The sequence below is a fragment of the Diadema setosum genome, chromosome 22 (assembly GCF_964275005.1).
Source record: "Diadema setosum chromosome 22, eeDiaSeto1, whole genome shotgun sequence".
NCBI classification, from domain to species: Eukaryota; Metazoa; Echinodermata; class Echinoidea; order Diadematoida; family Diadematidae; genus Diadema; species Diadema setosum.
The window spans coordinates 3,032,721-3,047,870 of NC_092706.1; the positions used below are offsets into that span (position 1 = coordinate 3,032,721).

General features: G+C 37.2%; 1 protein-coding gene across 1 annotated transcript in view; it reads right to left on the bottom strand.

The window, feature by feature from the left end:
* LOC140245421 (hyccin-like) overlaps nucleotides 1-15,150 on the bottom strand; it is a 78,540-nt gene that overhangs the window by 58,860 nt on the left and 4,530 nt on the right. The window lies entirely within an intron of this gene.

Below are 15,150 nucleotides of genomic sequence, written 5' to 3' on the forward strand. Positions count from 1 at the left end.
CCCCCCCCCCCCCAAAAAAAAAAAAAGGAACTAGGGGAAATCTTCAATATAATGTTAAATGGGCATGCCTTGTGTAGTATGTTTCCTTTGTTTAAATTACTTGGCTATACAGTACATGTATTAGCCTTTGAGCTGCCATGATACATCATCATTATCTTCCCACGTTCTGCTTTATCACCGTTTGAGAGAGTGCGGTGACCTATATTTCGAGGAATGCCAAATTAGGCACTTCACCTCAAGCTCATTACCTGCCACACTATGATAATCACTCGGGAACGTTTGCTAATTTCATCCCAAATTAGAAATAGAATTTCTATATTAACCCATATAGGCAATAACGTTCGAGCACTGTTCCTGATTGGAACCCTGTAATTTTGAGCTGTAGTAGTGTGGTGATGCAAACTTTTCTTGTGTGATGACAGCAAAAAGTAAAGTACACTCAATGCAATTTAAATCCATGAAAAAAAAAGACTTAAAACAATATTCTAGATACATGTACAGTGTACATGCAATTCACAGTGTCAGGATTTAATGACCTTTCTCGCTCTTAGCCGAGGAAATATATAGTACAGTATTCATCGCATAATCGGGCATCTGATAATCGGGAACCTCGCTTAAATGACATACGCTTCCCAGAAACATTTCCAATGCACGTTATTTTCACTGGATAATCGGGCGGGGACCTCTGATAAACGGGACAATTTTTCTTCAAGCGATCTTTGATTTTGTTGATATTTTACACAAAAAAATCTACCAAAATACCACAACAATATTTCAAAGATTCCCTATCAGTTGTCGTTTACATCGAACTTACAAAGCAAGCTTCGGACTGGTGTGTTTTGACCTCCGTCCATCCAGTACACGTACATTTCAGCTCGCTGCCCGCCTTCGCTTTTCTGTACATGTGTGTATATATATGGCGAGCTAGATCGCTACATACTGACAACACATGTACAGTGCAGTGATCGCGGCAAGTACCGGTAAACAATCAAGCCGTGATGATTGAATGATTGAAGGACTTTTCATCGACGTTCCCACATCAGTTCTGGGTTAATCATTTCCCATGGTTGTGGATATGTGGATACAGAACGCCCTACGTGTCCAAGAATTCTACGAATGTTTAAGAAAGTGCTAGCTTTTAATCCACACTATTTTGTGTTCGAAGAGAGGTGACAGAAGAAGAACCCGGTTGCGATTACTCTACATCAATGCGAGAATGCAGGGAGAGCTAGAGGGTTGCGCCGAGGGGTAGCGTGGTTGTGTATTCATGTACATGTACAGTACGTCAGTATGCATGTGTGTGTGTGTGTGTGCACATGTACAATGTACATGTCGTATGCCGTTAGTGTATAGTGAGTGCTCATCGCGAAATCGGGCACCCCGCTTAAAGGGGCCATGTTTGCTACTCCCAACCTGTCCCGATTATGCGATGAATACTGTAGTAGCAGTGGCAGTAGGGTAGTGTAAGAAGTAGTAGAAGAAACATGAATGGCAACAACACTACCTACATGTATGGCAATAATCAGAAGGTATATACCATGAATGCATACTACAACATCATACAGTTTGACCTCAGTTATATGGCCATTACTTTTCCAGATTTTCAGAGCTGTCATCTGGACATGGACTGGCACATGATTGCCTTTGAGTTTACAGCGCAAAATATTGTTGATAGAAGGAATAAAAGACCACAAGGAAGGTGGATAGATCCATTCATATTCAATTTCACTTCCTCATTATTTGAAATTTGAAATACCCAAATCATGTATCATATTCAGATTGAACAGTAAATTGATAATTCCTTGTGTACAATTACTAAATGTGCTTGAACATACAATGTAATCTCCCCTAGCCAGAAGGGCACCAGTCCCTATACTATTGTAAAACGAGGAATGTTCGCATGCATTTCAATTTTTGCAAATTTCGTGAGAGCCAAGATTCGCGATATTAAAAATGCACACGGAAGTTCTTGTCTACACTATACGCATTGAATGTTAGTGGCAACTCACAAAATTTTCATGCCGCGAAAATATCGTGTTTTTCAGTATACTCCCTATACTTTATGATGGGTGTGCAGTTAACACCCTTGAAGCAAGACTAGGTCCCCTCACTGGGATTCCTAACCAGAGGCAAGAGCCATCCTGTGTCAATAAGGCGAGGGCACCATGGTACATTAACCAGGGGTAGTTGAAGGGGTCTTCACTCCTTGAGAAAATATCCATGATCATCACTTTGATGCTCTACGTCGTGCATTTCTGAAGCTCAACACAATTTAAAATATGAAATTTTTGAACATGGTGTATACATGGAGAAATGGAGACAACCCTCAAAGTATTTTGGGGGGCTGGTAAGATAGCTGCATCCCTTTAATACCACTTACCAGCCGTATCTTTACATCCTACAAGGATAAATTCAGTTCAGCCCTACGTGGAGAAGTTAGCATCTGATTATTGAGGGGAAAGTTCAAATAACATGAAATGCCATGAAATATTAAGGGAGTACATTTCACAAACAAGATCAAAGACATAGTGCTTAAAAAAAGAATGAATTTGCGATAATTTAAATTTACTGAAAACAATGGTTTTTCACATTTTGCTGTCAACTTGAAATCCTGGCAAGAGAACAATTTGATTACTGTACAAGTTTGGTGTCCTTGGCCAGAATGGTTTGTGTTCAAGAGGGTTCAAGTTTACTAAATCTTTGAAATTCCCAGTTTTTGATAGAATAATAGTTTTTTAATATCAAAGTAGCATTGTGCAAAATGAACCCCCACCTTCCCCAGCCCCAAGAGTATACCAAGAGGCTAGAGCTGACATCAGACAAAGCACACGCATCAAGTCCTTTAAAGTTCTTTGTGCTGCAAAAACAAACAAACAAACAAACAAACACAAACAAAAACATGTTTCTCCTGTGATGGTGAATGTACAGGTTGGAGAGCCAGGTCGATACACACCACAGAAGGTCCTTCAAGTTCAACTCAAGTCTCCACCCCCTCAAAACCAGACAAACAAACAAAATAACAGTCTTCAGTACTGTCTTGGTATGGCACGGTACATATGAGCTGGAACTCTGGACCACTCCAAAGTCAAAGTGACTTTCATGCAATCTTCAGGGTATAAATGCAAAGTGAGATGGTCAGTATAAGAGAGGGTGTGTGTGTGTGGGGGGGGGGGGGATGAGGGAAATCCACTGCATCCATCATTTGTCAACCCTGGTGAGATCGGTAATTCATCAACCCCCTCGATACGCAACACCCTAGCACCTTTCCTGTCTGTCTATGTTCATTCGTATTTCTTAATAATTTCCTAGCTCTCTAAAACAAGCCATGTATATTGATGTCCAACAAATTTGTGTTGCACACTGCTTCCATTTTTGTTTGACAGACCCAAGCACCTTTCTTTTTATGTTCATTCGTATTTCTTAATCATTTCCTAGCTCTCTAAAAAAAGCCATATATTGATGTCCAACAAATTTGTGTTGTACACTGCTTCCATTTTTGCTTGATAGACCCAAAATGGTATAACTAATGAAGACTTTACGATGTCCTTTTCGTCAGATGTACAAAACTGCATGCAATATCAAAAGTGTACAAGAGGCAGCATTCTACAGTATATTTTGCTTTATGGTAAAAAGTTCATATCTACTTCCTTCAAAAGTACAAATGTGATAATGTCAATATTGCTCTTAACACCTTCTACAGTGTATGCATTGATCATTGGCTTTTAATACCGCACTGGAAGGTGTTTACACAGACACCTACGTGTGTTATATCATAATGATCAATATGAAGTGTATGTACAAACAGTTGTATGAGGATTTCATTATTGTACTTTCTATGTGTACATAATAACAGAAGTAGTCTGAATAAAAGCTGATACTCAGTTGTAATGGTCCACATTTCTGCCTGCTGATGCTGCAGTAGCTACATACTGCACTGTGTGCCTGCATGTCTCCTACATTGTACCTCAAAAGAAGTTTCCAGTATACACTTGGAGCAATGTTATGCTAAGTCGCCAAATAATCAATGGAAAAATGCCCATGGAGGATTATCACAAAGCATTTGACTACTTTTTAAAGGTTAAAGACCCCAATGGTATACTCATGGGCAAGGTAAAAATAGGTCAGGATGTTATTAATCACAGATCTCTAGCTCACTACCAAAATAGCTCAGCCTGATTTAGTCCTGAATACTGAAAAATTATGCAGGGCAATGAGAATAGAAATTCTTGTGAACATCATGGACACGGTGCACAAAATTATGCATCAAAGCATGGATGTGTGTAATGTGCCTGCGTGTACAGACGGTATACATCTTTCATGGATCTCCCGCAAAACTCGATCAGATTTTCGATGATCCGCTAACGCAATAAAAGTATCCTATTCCCCTGATTATTATTCCTGTCTTGAGTGGAATACCCACAGAGTGGTAGAGTTATTGTCCATGAAAAGTGGGTGTCTGGTGTATAAAGACTATGAGAACCAGCACGTCAGGGAGACAATAGGTTAAGATCACCTACACATGAGAAAATGCAGTACCGGTACTCTGGCTGGTTGTAGCAAGGAGGTTGAAGAGATGGAGTAACAACAGAGTTATTCCCTTTGATCTATGTTCGAAGCCGCCGCTCAAAAATATTTGAAGCATGTGCCAAATAGGATCTGCCGCGCAGATACGAAGACAATTGACTCGTGTCTCATTGCATAATCACCAGCCACTTTCAAAGGAAGATATGTCTTTGTGATGGTACCGGAGTAATTACTTTTCGCTATCCCTTCTTATAAAAGCTAGGTGGTACAGACACGAGGATGCGCGAACAGAAATTGAGGAAAAAATGCTGAAATGAAGATGAAAATTACTCGACTGGGCATACGCGGGCACTAATCTGATATATCTATCAATAAAGAATTATACTTGAAGATTATGTTCATTTGGGGAAATTAAGTCAAAAAGTGATAAAACCAGCTTTTCAGGATGGTACAGTTTTAAACATTTTCATATAATATAGCTCTGATTTACACTTTTGCGCAAATTTCTGAACGGAATTGACTTTAGTTTAACATGCTTTATTATTAAGTGAAATTTCATTTCATTTAATAAATAAATAAGCAAAATATGGCCAACATTATGATAACGTTCAAAATGAATCTTCAGATTGCTCAGCAAGACGGCGGCTTGGAACATCGATCATCAAAGGCATAAGTGCACCTGTGGAATTCTTTTGTACATCAATAGAAATCTGACAACTGTTTGAATAATTACAGCCAGTAGGAACTCCATGTATAAAACCTTCTTGGTTTCAACTGATTGACAAATTGCCCTACATCGACGTAAATAATTTATGTCGATGTAGGGCAATTTGTCAATCAGTTGCAATGAAAACATCTCGACGGAAGAATTTCATGAATTTGAACCTTCTTGGTTGTTGATAATCCTATCAGAATGATGGTACAGCTGTATGGAAATAGATGGTGAGCTCGGATTTGGGTGTCATACTCAATCAAGAATCTCATACGATGTCTCTCTATCTTCAAGCTGACTTGCGACAATCAATTTACAGAGTAAAATCAAACAAGCGGAATACACATGAAGTAGGATAATAGTTGAAGAAAGATCAATATGAAATGAGACAGGCATGAAACTTGAAGGTTGAGGATTTATTCAACCAAAGGTCATGAGCGAGTCAAGTACACTGAGTGCTTTGATGTCACTGCCTCATTAGTCTTCTATCAAGGCTTCTAAACAAAGAAATACACTGAGTTTTGACATTCATACTTAATGTAGTCGCTGAAGTAAATTAGGCACCAAATAATTAAGCCCCCTCCCCAATAAATAATTATAGTGCATAGTATTTATTTCCTTTATCTAATCCCCACAGATAGACATACAGTAATGACTTTCACAACGGAGGGAGTCTTGTGAAGTTTAATATGGCAATATAACCTTGTCTGCTCTGCATAATAATTATGTCTGTGTGCAAATGTAACCTGGGTCCTGTTGCATAAAAAAGATACAATCAAGCATAAGTCAGAAAATCAAACATAAGTCTCTGAATGTTCAATTCTGATTGGCTGATACCAAACTTACATTTTATTTTTCTAACTTATCTTTGATTCCATCTCTTCATGCAACAGAGTCCATGCAGTATCACTGTTTTTTAAAATAAGTGGAAATTTCTAATAAGTTTCCTTTTACAAGGTATGTCTGATATTAATTGGATGTTTCGGTGTCTTGTTTGATTTTTTTCCCTGAAATTCGTAAAATATTACGAGTAATTCTGGACAAAAAAAAAGCACTCTTCCCCGCTGTATAACAACATTCTCATCACACAGTTGTTCTTTTTTTTTTTCATTAAAACAGTAGTCTGGGCAAAATAACTTCAGGAAAGAAGCCATCTCTCCTCCCTTTTTTCTTCTCTTTAATATTCATGTAAACCTCACCTAAATCTACCTCGCATAGGTACACAAATTGGCTATAAAGTCAAAGAGAAATTATACCATGCATAGATATGAACAAATGGTAATATGTGTTCATAATTCTGCTGTGTAAAGTTGATATTCATGTCAGAGGATTTTTGCCAGATCCTTTCCTTTAGAATTGACCTTGACAAGGTTGACTGTAGCTGGAAAAAGATTTTTTTTTTTCTCTTAATTCTCCTGTCACTGTGACCCCCCCCCCCCCTATTCTTCCACAAGTATGAAGTACATAGTCATATCAACCAATGCTACCTTAGTTGGCACTAGCCTTTCTTTTTACTGCTGCTGCTGTTGTTGTTGTTGTTATTGTTACTCTTGTTTCCTGCTGCTGTTGCTGCTGCTGTTTTTCTCTCTTGTATTTTTTTCTCGCTTTTTTGTATACTTGTTTTTCCAAAAACCCTCATTAACAATATGGAAGAATTGCAACGTTGGTGAGTTATTAGTGTCAGTGGCTGTTGGGCTGCCCTGAGCACTACAAAGAAAAGTGAGCTCAATTTGACACACTGTGATGTGTTTGTGATGTACACAATCAATACCCAGTACGTCACATGTTCCTCGAAGAAAAAAACCCTGGCTGATGGCCGCTTTCGACAACCAAGCAGCTTCCCTCATCAGCTACGGTCGTAATAACACCGTGAAAGGCCCATCAATATCTTCCCACCCGTGTTCTGACTCAATGAGTGGCTGTCACTACCCTGCGTTCATTCTAATATAGCGATCCTCTAATTACTGCTGGAGTATTTCACCCAATTAAAACGTGACAAGTGTATAATAATGCATAAGGGAGTGATGTCATCCAAGAGATGTAAAGTGTCTGGTAAATGTCTGCTATTGCAATACCAAGATGCGAGCGCTGCTTACAGCACATACAACCATTGCTGAAAACTTATCTATAATTTACTCAATCATAACTTTTGCTGTTATTGTTATATCATAATGCTATATTTTTATTAAATATTTTTCCAGATTAATGCGCTTAGAAACATCAGTATTAAGCATTGTATATAGGTGTTCCTTGTTATTATTATTATCATTATTATTAAATTATTATTATTATCATTATCATTATTACAATGTAAATGTGATGTATTTATAAACTTGAACTTTCACCTAATTCATGATCCAACAAAAGTGTGTTGATAACATGAATAATGTTTAATTATTCAAAATAATACTGAATTAGCATACCACAGCAGTGTTCAAGAGCTGGGTAATAGAGCAATTCAGTAATCTCCCCATGAACTCCCCACCTTGCTCCCCACCCCCCCCCCCCCCCTCGAAAAGAAGAAGAAGAAAAAAAAAACTAACATGAACAGAACCCTACAACTGTCCATTGGCTAATACAGTGTACTTGCAAACATCATTTAAAAAAGCACTCTCAGGCTCGCAAATAGATGCAAAATTTCCATCACATGTTCTAAGAAAATAGTAATAAAAATGAGCTGTCAATCCATACACAATATCATTTGCATTTTATTTTTATGACAATACTTAGATATATCATTTCCATACCGAATCATGAAATATGACCACCAATATCAATGGTGCCAGTGTGCAGACTACCCCAAGTTGGATGTACATGCTATGCAAAAAAATAAAAAAGAAATAAAAATAACAAAGAAACAACAAATATATATATCAGATATGTATTCATTAAAACAGAAAGAGTTCTTTAATCATTAAATGTCAGAACTCAACAGTTGTCACATGAACAGACCAAAAAAAAAGTATTTTCCCTGTGTATTAAAAAGTGAACATTTGATGCAGAATCAATGTCCTTCTACAGAATGGAATCACTCCGAAGTACACATGTATGTGCACATCAAAAATTGCCATATCATGTACAGCACCTGTACAGGAACTAAGGCATCTGCATTCCACATCATACCATGAACATTACCAACAGTAATGAATAGAATCCATAGAAAATGCAGCTCATAAAATTCTGCTGATTTTTATTCGGGTGAATGACGCTCCCATCGATGGAACGGCCTTACATGTACAGTTAAGTATACAGTGTGAAGAAGCCAATTGAAAATTGGTGAAATGTCGCAGCAAGTGAGTTTAATTCCAGTTTTGTTTTTGTTTTTTTATTAAACTTATTATCAATCCTGTACTTTGACTGAATCAGTCTAGCATAGAGTTATTGTGCAAAGGAAACCAAAACCCAAAGAGCAATGTGAACTGAGTGAAAGCAGCAACATTAGTAGAACATATCAGTGAAAGTTTGAGGAAAATTAGACAATCGGTGCAAAAGTTATGAATTTTTACAGTTTTGGTCTTGTAATGACTGGATATACAAGGTGACTACTAGAATTTATGACATGTGTAGACAACAATATATTAAAGTAAATAACAGAAGAATTCCACAAAAATTCATCTTTTACGATAATTATGCATTCAATCAACTTGTTACTGACAGATGGTACAGTATTGGTGGAGATGGGAATTGGGCTTTCAACTTTTTGTGAGATACCAAGAAAGTTATGATATCGTACAGAGCATACCATTTTAAGATGAATTCAAAGTTTATTTGATGAAAATCGGGTTTGGAATGACTGAAACATCCAAAAACAATGTAAAACAAAGTGATTGTAATAAAGTGTGGGTCCCACACTTCATTAGAATTGCTCTTTTTTTGATATCTCAGCCATTTCAACACCAATTTTCATCAAATAAATGTTGAATTCCTCATAGAATTACATGTTCTTTCATATTTCATAAGAGGTTTCTCATTATCTCACCAAAAAATGTTAAAAACCTGAAATTAGGTATCAACCAAAACTGTACCATCCCTTTAAAGGTAATATCATTCCTCCTGCTTTCTGAAAGTGGTTAGTCAAGTGCTCTTTCATTAAGCCAGAAAAGTGAAAGTACATGGTGTATGTTGAATTTTCTTTTTATATTTTCTTTACATTGTTGTCCACACATAATGTCATAATCCGGAGTAGTCTCCTTATCCAGTCATTACAACAACAAAAAACTTTAAAAATTCATAACTTTTGCATCCACTGTTAAGGGTAATATCATTCCCCCTGCTTTCTGAGAGAGGCTAGTCAAGAGCTCTTTCATTAAGCTAGAAAAGTGAAAGTAAGTTGAATTTTCTTTTTATATTTTCTTTATATTGTTGTCCACACATTATGTCATAAACTGGAGTAGTCTCCTTATCCAGTCATTACAACACAAAAACTATAAAAATTCATTTAACTTTTGCATCCATTGTCCAATTTTCCTCAAACTTTCACTGATGTGTTCTTGTAATATTGCTGCTTTCACTCAATCCACATTGCTCTTTGGGTTTTGGTTTCCTTTAACTGCAATGACCAATAAATCAGTATTAATATGATTACAGGAAGTCACGCAAAATAACACACAGATGCATAATCTCACAAAACAGAAACATCACCCAACTCCCTGGATAACATCAAAAATCTGTCCTGTATGTAAAGGCAGAATCTACACTGTAAGTCTTGCATCTTCCAGAGAGGACAAAAAAGAGTAATTTTGTCCTACTTATTATGAATATTTCAGATCAGACTGCTCAAAACGGATAAATTTCACTTCATGGCAGGTGCACGATTTCGCCGAAGTCACTTCAGGGCAAATCGAAAAGGGACAGAGAATGGCCAGCCTGTTATATTCCTCTCTGCAGTCGTTAATACAAACCTCTTTTCCTATACGAGGCTGTTTTCTTGGCTTCTCGCCTCCCTGTGACATTTTCGCAAATAAATTTGAGACATTTGTGCTCCTTCAGAGCGCTCACAAGCAGCCTATCTTACTAATCACATCTCCCTTTCCCCTAAAGTCGAAGTACAACTAAATAGGACCTCACTATGTGATACGTTATCTTGCAGGCCAAATACATCAGGAGTGATTTCCTTGCTATACCCCCCTCACATTGGCTCAGGTATGCTACTACGTTCGTCTGAATATACGATGCAGAGCTGACATTACAGACTAGTAAACCATACATATCCTGCAATCAGTATAGAACAGTATGATGTTCAGGCTACTGTCTTTTTGTTGTTTTGGTTGATCTCCCCCCCCCCCCCCCCCACCTCAATCACACTCCAGAAGGAATGATAGATCATCTGCAAATACCTGGTATTGCATGTGGAGTATGTTACTTAGATCCCTCGGCTAGGGGCTGTCTCATAAAGCATTTCAACAACATCAACAACAAAAAAAGATTTGTGATAGATTGCACATTGGCAGCCAAAAATCATCAGAGAGCATTTGAAATGGCTGTCATGGCAACTACAAATTACTGTACCGTGAAAAAATTGCAAACCTTTGAAGACAAGAAATAATGGATAATTTCGCATTTGATAACAAAAAAGAGAAATAAATGAAACAAAAAATACATTTCATCAGAACGGAGACAGCAAACTATTTTGTGTAGGAGTTGTTTAAATTTGGTCATTTAAGTTGTCATTTAGTATGCAAAGCCTTGCTTTTAATGGTAACAAGCTACCCTGGGTCAAACAGTGGAAATGGAACAATATAAATCACAGAGTATAAAGTACAATTTATAAGGACAGTGTCCGTATCACTTCCACTGTTAGTGTTGAGTCTATGTGTTTTCTTGGGGGCATTGTTCTTGCATAGTGTTGAATGTACAGTATGGTAGGCTGCATGTATACAATACCAGGCTGCTTTGAGCTACTTTGTATTAAAACCACCATTATTGATTTCTAGGGTCAGTTTTTCAGAGAACTCTATCTAGCGATCAATTATCAGAATTTCATGGCACTGAAGTCTGAAGTCATGTTACAACCGTGTAGCTACTGAGTTTAGAATAGCAAGTACAGCTGTACCTTGCTTGGAATTTTTCAGACCTTTCTGCATTCATGTTCTGTTTATTCTTGTAAACCTACTAGATATTCTGCACTCCACAAATACAGGATATCACTACACTACTACACACTGGTTTTAGTTGCAATATAAAGAAATATATAGCTTCAGCATACAAATGTCAAAAACCACTTGTAAGACACAAGGAGAACCGGTTGCTGATTCCTTAAAGTTGAATTGGTGCTAAACAGCAATTAAAAGGGGGGAAACATATAATTTTTTTTTTTTAATTCACTTTGCATTTGAATACTCTGCCCTGTACACTGCATTGAGATATGCAAATCTACTGGCATGATCAATTTTGTTGACCTACAATTCTATTTCTAATAGGAAGCTCAAATCATTATATTAAATGGGTTAGTCAAATACCGGTTAGTGATTGGCTAAACACAGTCACGTGATGGAGGTACATTCGTTATGTTCTCCCATGGGAGAGCATTCTTGTTATGTTCTCCCATGGGAAAACATTTCCCTGTAACAAATACCCGCACGCACAGTGAATTTGGCTCTGCGCGAGCTAGCGCGATCGAGTGTGTTGTGCGCGTGCTGGACCTTTTACGCTAAGCATACCATGATATCAATAAGGTACAGTACGGTTTGATGCGCCACTTTCAGAGCGTGAAATCAATTGATAATGATGGTATTTGACTAACCCATATAATATAACAGATGATGACTTTTGTTGTCGGGAACATACCAAACGTTCGACCCTCAGGGTTTGAAATACTATTTCGGGAGGCTATAAGTCCCGAGACGAAGTCGAGGGACTTATAACCTCCCTCAATAGCATTTCAAACCCTTCGGGTGGAACATTCGGTATGTTCCCTTCCCCCGCCAGTCATCATCTCTATAATGTTTCACTTCATACACAAACAAGCAAACTATCCCACTCTATCTCCCCCCCCCCACCCACCCACTCTCCCTCCCTTCCCTCCCTATCTTCTTCTCGCCTGTCTACCTAACTCTTCTTCATTCTGTTCATCTTCTTTCATTCTTTCCTTCCATATTCTTTCTTTGGTAAAACCATATCAGAGAGTGTTGCACTATGTTACAATCTACAAATTGTACATGTATTTGTTTACAATGTACTTACAGCTTTTTGCATCTCCCTCTCTCACACTTCATCTCTCTCTCTCCCTCTCTCTCTCCCTCTCTTGCTCTTCTTCCTTGTTTTCACATAAACATAAATCTCCCTTTCCTAACTTTTCCTTCCTCATTTTGATTACTTTTTTTTTTTTACCCATGTGAGTTTTCATCCAGAAACATAAACATTGCAAATCACCACGATATTCAAATGGGGTTTGCTGGCGACTGAGAATTTTGGCTTCAGACACTTGGCAAAACAAAATCCATCATGCATGTTGCTGGCAGGTTTTGCAGCCTTCACAATAGCTCAGTTCGATCCAAGTATCTCTTGATCAACACTGTTACTGCCATCAGCAACACGCTTTCACATAATGCTTGTGGCATTTCAAAGTGGTAGACATACAAGGGTTAAATTATATGTACAGCGAATTCAAGAATTTGACACCTTTAACAGAAAGGGCAAAAAATTGAAAGTTGTCCAGACTTTTAGAATGGGTGAAAAGCAAAACATGATGAAGAGGCTTATAAAGTTGTGATAGTAAAGCTTCCCAATCAGGAAATAAATGATTCAAACTTGCTATGAAAACATACTGTGGACATTACCACTCCCAAAACAATAATGAAAGCAGCAACAACAATAACAACAGCAATGATTAGTAACAAGGAAACAAACACAACAAACACCAGAGAAAGAACTTCAACATTATTAAAAGGGAAAAAATTGCCAAGATCATCCTTCATCATAATTACTACATCGTACCTTCACTGCTTTACAATTTTAGCAACTGAAACTGACCGGTAAATCCAGCATTTTTCCCAAAATTTTGCTGTTGATGCAATGTAATAAATTACTGTATAATATTCTTGCATATAATGATCAAATATATACCCTATGCATTACCAAACACAAACTATATGTGTATGAACATACTGAACAGCAAAAACAGTAACTATACAACCACCAGCACAAGTTAAAGTATTCCTTATCTCCCAACCCCCCCCCCTTATATTTCTTGAGTTGAGTAAAATCAATACTCAATTAAATCTGAATGTTTAAAAAGTTTTAGCAGCCTGGTTAAGCAATTAAGTAACACCTTATCTTGAGTTCTGTTGAGAATGGAAGGCACTATGCAGCTACAATGTATTAGATGGGCTATTGTGACGGGCAGGGTGCCAGAACTTTCTATTGCTGATTGGAGATTACTAGTCTAATCAACTGCACAAATGGGGTTTGGGTGTTATTTTTGTTTTATGTGCAAGGATGAAGACTTAAATCATCATAAGTGCCAATGACCAATGGACAGAATATGTGTTCCACAACACTGATCAAATGGATTGGTAAATTTCTAGAATAAGGCAGCCATCAGACTATATATTGGTCATATGAATAGTCACTGATTAAGGAGATTACTGGAAAATGAGGAATGTTCATGTGCATCTTAGTTTCATGAATTTCGAGAGAGCCAAGATTCACAAAGTTAAAATGGATGTGAAAGTTTTTGTCCACACTTAATGCATTGATTGAATGCCAATGACAATTTGTAAAAATTTCATGCCACGTAGAATATAGTCAGCTCCAATTTGTGGAAGTTTCATACTGCGAAATATCTTGCTTTACAGTATCATACTCACAACCACAACATACTAGTGTGTGATACAAATTTGTACTTCCCTGATATCACAAGCAGAAAAACTTACTCATGTAATTTGTTTTTATTCCTCTATTCTTTATCATGAAGGATTCTGCAGATAGTCGCATAGATTCACAGCTGAGTATATGTGGGTTAGGGTATATTTTTTCCACTTTTTAGAACAAAAATTCCTCAAATCAGTGACTGTGTATAATGTACAATAATTGAAGGAATATTTCACAAAATGTATGCATCTTACAAAGTCAACATTGCTACACTACTGAAATCTTGCTAAGTACAGTGTATTATCAAATGGTGGCATTTTAATGACAAAGCTTTCAAAGTGTCACTGTAAATCATTCTATAATTCGGGCCTGTATAATTCCCAGAGACAGACAAAAGGTTAGTCATGGGAATCATGAAGGTACAAAAACATCCATCCATGATCTAAAACGTCATTCAATAAAGTTAGGGGCATGAGTGGGAGAGAGTCAACATTGCTACACTGCTGAAATCTTGCTAAGTATTATCAAATGGTGGCATTTTAATGACAAAGCTTTCAAAGTGGCACTAAATCATTCTTTAATTCCCAGAGACTGACAAAAGTTCAGTCATGGGAATCACGAAGGTACAAGAACATCCTTTCAAGATCTAAAACAACATTCAATAAAGTTACAGGCATGAGTGGGAGAGAATCAGAGAAAAAAACCGACATGACATGCCATCCCATATTCTTTCAAATCTTATTTGTATGGTATTGGAGAAAAGTATATAGGTCAGTGGCATCTTCCTTGGAAACATTACAATAGTCAACATAAACAATATAAAAGGCATGATTATATGAGAACATGGACCTACATTAACCTGTTGAAGACAAATCCCGAGTATAGACTCAGGCAAGGGTCTACGGGAAATGCATGTTGTAGCAAAATCAGCCCATCCTTAATTGGTTAAAAACATGTTATGTAAATTGAAAAAACAGGCAAGAAAAATGTCATGCAAATTTAAACAAAGAAAAAACTTTGTCAGGTATATATGTGTACATGTAGATTCCAAGTGTTGATATCAATTAGAATATATGGAAATGACATTGTATTAGTCTACATTT